Here is a 5,497-nt window from a genome sequence, read left to right on the forward strand (position 1 = left end):
AAGGGAAACCTGAGCTCACCTGCCTCTTTCCAGAAAAGGGAGTCCAGAGACAAAATGGGGCGTGAGGTGGGACATGAGCGGCCTCCCTGCTGGCCAAGGGGTTCGGCCGCAGGTGTTGCCACCGCGGCCTGAGTTTGATCCCTGGGCAGGAGTGTCCCACAGAGCACAGCAGACCCCTCCTGGCTCCCCAGGGCTCCCCTCAGCAGTGGATCTGCCTGTTCTGCTCCCCACAATGTCTCTGGTGAGTCCTCTCACCACCCCCCACAACTCTGGCCTGTCCCCCACCTCTTGTATGCATACATACATCTTTTAAAGGGCACTTTAGCTTTAACAAGAAGGGGGGAAAGTGGGGCATGGGAAGAAAACCACACAAGATGAACCCCAAAGAGACCATCACTTTTCCTTCATGTTACAGGACAGGGAGAGGGGCACCTCTGAACCCCCAAGCCGGCCTGCTCTAAATAGTTTCTGCCATTCGCTGCATCAAGACACAACACATCAGAACTTTAATGGAGAGGAACTTTAATACAGTGAGTGTGCAACTACGGAAAAGACAAAGAATACAGCTTCTAAATCAATCACCCAGAGTGGCCCGTCCCCTGGGGGGTAAAAGTCCGCCCAAAAGGGTCTGGCCCAGTCTAAGGCACCTTCCGGCAGACCCACAGAGAAGGGCCAGACATGGCCAGACACGCTGGGAGGCAGAGAGCAACATCAAAGCTAAGACAAAGCTGCCACAGTCGCCTCCCTCGAGCCTCCCCCGCGTCTGCGTCCCCCAGTGCAGGGCCAGGAAGCAAGAGCCGCTTCTTCGGGTGTCTGCTCGCGGGGCCCCCAGGTCTCCCCTGGCCCATCCTGCCTCCTTCCCCCAGTCTCCCTGCTCAGCCCCACCCTCCCCTGGGTGGGGCAGGGGACCTGGCGCCCCGCTCTCCTGGGGTCCCCTGTTACATCTGGACGCGAGCTGCCACAGGAAAGTACGTATCTGTTGCCTCCCTGGGCCATGAGCGCCATGGAATTTCCACCTGCCCTCTTCGGTTTCTCACCGCCTGGGACATGGACGTTGGAAGCATTCGTGTGGGGGAGCCGGTGGGTGCGGGCCTCCGCTCCTTCAGGAGCTGTCCATCCCCCAGGAGGTGGGGCCAGGCCGGCCACCTGGGACACCGGTGGGGTGGCGCAGCCCTCGCCTGAGGGAAGGTGGGCACACATCTCTCCTTCCCCTCGGTGGACAAATGCATCCAGCGAGAATCTGCCCGAGTTCTGGCTTGGCTGGGGACAGCAAGGTGGGGGCTGAACGCCACGTCCTGTCGGAGGACCTGGGAAAGGTACTCAGCCGTGGGAGAGGCGCCTCAGGAAGTGCACGCCTGGGGCCAGTGTGATAAGTGTAACAGGGGACCCCAGGAGAGCGGGGCGCCAGGTCCCCTGCCCCACCCAGGGGAGGGGGGCTGAGCAGGGAGACTGGGGGAAGGAGGCAGGATGGGCCAGGGGAGACCTGGAGGCGCCGCGAGCAGACACCCGAAGAAGCGGCTCTTGCTTCCTGGCCCTGCACTGGGGGACGCAGACGCGGGGGAGGCGACTGTGGTGGCGTTTGTCTTGGCTTTGATGTTGCTCTCTGCCTCCCAGCGTGTCTGGCCATGTCTGGCCCTTCTCTGTGGGCCCGCCGGAAGGTGCCTTAGACTGGGCCAGACCCTTTTGGGCGGACTTTTAGCCCCCAGGGGACGGGCCACTCTGGGTGATTGATTTAGAAGCTGTATTCTTTGTCTTTTCCGTAGTTGCACACTCACTGTATTAAAGTTCCTCTCCACTAAAATTTTGTCTTGAAGCGACAGATGGCAGAATCTATATAGGATGAGCAGGTTTGGAGGTTCAGGTGTGCCCCCTCCCTGTCCTGTAACATAAGAGCTGCCAGCCAGCCCCCTCCAGGCTTAAACCTCTGCAGCCGTTTTTTGTCCCTCCCAGACCCCACTCTCAGCCCCAGGTAACCACACCTCTGTTTCTGGCTCCCCAGATTTGGTTGTTCCGGACATTCAATACCAATAGGAAATATTGGGGGTGACAAGAGGCCCTAAAGTGGATTGAGGAGATGCGGCCTCTGTACATCTATACAACAATCACGCAGTAAACATGTAAACCAGGCAAATTTTACAGCAAATCATCGGAACGGCCTGAACAAAGTAAGTTTCCTGGAGCGGAAATCCCACTGGTTCTGGACCCGGGCGGGAGCTGGCGTCAGCCGTCAGCCGGCCAGCTCTGCCCGCTGACCGCTGACCTGCTTCTGCTCTCCGCGCGGTTGGGCGGGCTCCGGGCTCCACGGCGCCACCTTCCTGCAAGTTCTGGCCCCATCACGCCACAGCAACCCGTTTCCACGCTCAGGTCTAGCCAAGGCCAGACCCGGAAGGAGGCAGAGACCAGAGGTCAGAACTTTAGAAACTGCCTGCCCCCCCCCGCCCCACCTGGCCATGCAGAGAAAGGGGCGCGCAGTGGTAGGGAGGTTACTGTTGCTGGTGAATTCCAGCAAGCGGATGCAAAGGTGAGAAGACATACTCCCTCCACATCGGCGTGTTCGCATTAGACCTGGCTTTCTGAGGAGGACCTGGGGCGGGGGCCCCACAGGCCTCAGGGTCGCCCCGGGGGTCCATGTGAGGTCTCTGACCTCGTTAGCTCTAAAATGGCGGTGCTGGCGTGACCAGGGTCGCTCTAAAGGCTGTGTACAGCGAGTCTCTCCACTTCTGGCGCGGCTGGCCAGCCTTGGCGCTCCTCGGCTTTCAGCCACGTCCTCCCAGCCTCTGCCTCCGTCCGCACCGGCGTCCCCTGTGTGTCTGGGTCTCTTGTCTCTTCCTATAAGGACACCAACCCCACCGGATTTCGAGTGGGGAGCAGAACAGGCAGATTGACTGAAATACCGTATGACCTCACCCTAACTGGTCACCTCGGCAAAGGTCTCATTCAGAAGTTCTGGGAAGGGTGTGGATTTCGGGCTGTTGGGGAACCAGCATGTCCTGAGTGGGCTCCACCCACAGATGGTTTATGGGCTCCACCCCCAACCCAACCCAAAGCGACCCCACGTACCAAGGAGCAAACTTCCATCAGCTAGGAATCTGCCATGACTCCATTTCTCAAAGGGGCATTGCTGGGAACCAAGGGTGGCGTCAGCAGCCACACTTGATTAAAAAAGAAAGTGAGTCAGTGATGCAGCAGGTTAAAGCGCAGCACTGAGAAGCTAAAGCCACTGTAGCAGTTCGATCCCCGCCTGCCCTGGAGGTGACCCACAGGGCACAGCAGACCTCTCCTGACCCGCCCGCCGCTCCCTTCAGCAGTGCACTTTGTCCATCTGCCTGTCCTGCTCCCCACTCTGTCTCTGGTGAATCTTCTCACCACCCCTGCCCCTCTGGCCTGCACCCCAGCTTTGTGTGCATAAATAAATAAATCTTTTTTTAAAAAAAAAGTGAGGCATTTGGATTCTACACAGCAGCCCAGGGGTCTAGTGGCCGGGACTCAGCGCTTCCCCTGCAGCTGGCCCCGTTCCTGGCTGGGAGACGAGGCCTGAGGCCCTGGCATTGGCGGAGCGCTGCAGGAAATTTGGTTTTGCCCACCTTCAGCATGCACCGTGTCCCAGCTCGGGCAGCGTTGCTGGCAGGACACAGTGACCAGTAATCTCTCGCTCTTGTTCTCTGTGCGCCTCTCTTTTCATTTCCCTCGTAAACACCTTTCATTAATCTTTCTGTGTGCCTACCCTTTGGTCTTGTTCTGAGGGGTTGTTTTCTTAAAAATGATTTATTTTATTTCATTTTATTTATGCATATTAGAGACGAGGAGCAGGCCAGAGGTGCAGGGAGCGAGAGGATTCAGCAGAGCAAAGCGGGGAGCAGAACAGGCCAATGACTGAAATCCACTGTTGCAGGGAGCAGCAGGGAGACAGGAGGGGTCTGCTGCGCCATGTGGATCGCTCCTTGGCTGGGGATCGAACTTGTGCCACAGTGGCTGCTGTTAACATATGCTGTTAACATAATAATGCTGAGATTTCACCCCTTGCACCAACAGGGAGGCCTTCTGAGGGTTGTTTTTTAAGTGCATGGGTACGGAGGCATACCCAGGCTATCGTGTTTCCCTTTGGGTCGCCCTGTAGCAGAGGGACACTGTCCACACAGCACACTGACCCTGATGAGCTCTGCAGGGCAGTGATTCAAGGAGGGGCCTGAGTTCGAGCACTCAGGGTGCAGACTGTGGGTGGAACGGGCTGGCCTGGCCCAGGGTGCAACAAAGGCCAACCAGAGGGCGCTACCTCTTGGGGTGAGCGAGGCATGGTACTGGCACCCAAACACCCAGCCCAGACAGCACCTCTGGAAAGCAGCCTGAAGACTCATCATCTCAAAGACTGAAGCACTTGTTGCAAAATTTCTGCCCTTCAGGGCGCTGGCGCCAGCACAGAGGCCCCCTCTTGCTTTGACACTCTGTTCTCCCCATCTTGATTCTCATGTTAGTTTGCACTAAATTCCACAAATTCCACTAAATTCCACGCTGCCAAGGCATTTAAAGGCTGAGGCGCTATTCCAGAGGGAGGGAGTTGCTACTGAATGAGACTCCCAGGGATCCTGGGTGTGGGGGCATCAGGAATAAAAGACATAGGAGGACAAGAGGACACTGGGCATGTGAGCCGCGAGCCAGCTCATTAGGATGCTATCAAGGGGACACCGGCTCACGGCCAAGTCGCGCAGGTGGATTCTGTAACCACCGACACGTGGGGCTGGGGCACGAGACTGACAGCAGGAGGGGGCCAAGGAAGGCGCCCGCTGCCAGGTGCTGTGGACGCCCCAACCCCCAAAAGCTCCCGCGACGTTTCTCTACTTTGGGGTGCTTTTCCACTGCCCTACTTTGTCTCATCTCCCCTTTTGTCACCCCGAGGTGTGAGGCGACCGTAGCGCTGCTTTGCCCCCACACCTCCGCGAGCCCGCCAGTCCTTCCCGCCACACCCACCCCCTCCTGCGGCAGCGGGTGACCGCGCGTGCTGTCCACGACTCAGGGGCAAGGTGCATGTGGCCAACGCACGAGTGAAGACAGTGGGGGCAGAGGCGACGCCCGGAAGGGCTGACACCCGCGGGGAACGTCTCCGGGACACCGTGGCAACCTCGCGGGTCTGAGGCCGCAGGCGCGGGCGAAGTTCCCGCCGCCGCCGCCCGCGCCCTCCCCGAAGTCGCGAGAGTCCGAGGGCGAGATCTCGCGATGCCGGAAGGAGGCCGAGCCAATCCCAGCCGAGAGCCGCGGCCAGAGCCAGGGTCACGTGGGACGCGAACACGTGACCGGAGGCCGCGGCCAACATGGCGGCCTCCATGGGTCGCTGGCGTCTATTTCTCTTGGCGCTACTCGGCTTCCTCGGGAAGACGCCCGGTGACTTCAGCGTGGGGTGAGTACAGCCCCGGGGGCGAGCCTAGCTCGGGGTCCCCCAGGCCGCGGCGCGCGCTCCGAGCTCACGGCCGCCCGGGTCCCGCAGGGCCTCCCGCGAAGACGA

This window comes from Condylura cristata, unplaced genomic scaffold (genome assembly GCF_000260355.1).
Source record: "Condylura cristata isolate star-nosed mole 26May11 unplaced genomic scaffold, ConCri1.0 scaffold00032, whole genome shotgun sequence".
NCBI lineage: Eukaryota > Metazoa > Chordata > Mammalia > Eulipotyphla > Talpidae > Condylura > Condylura cristata.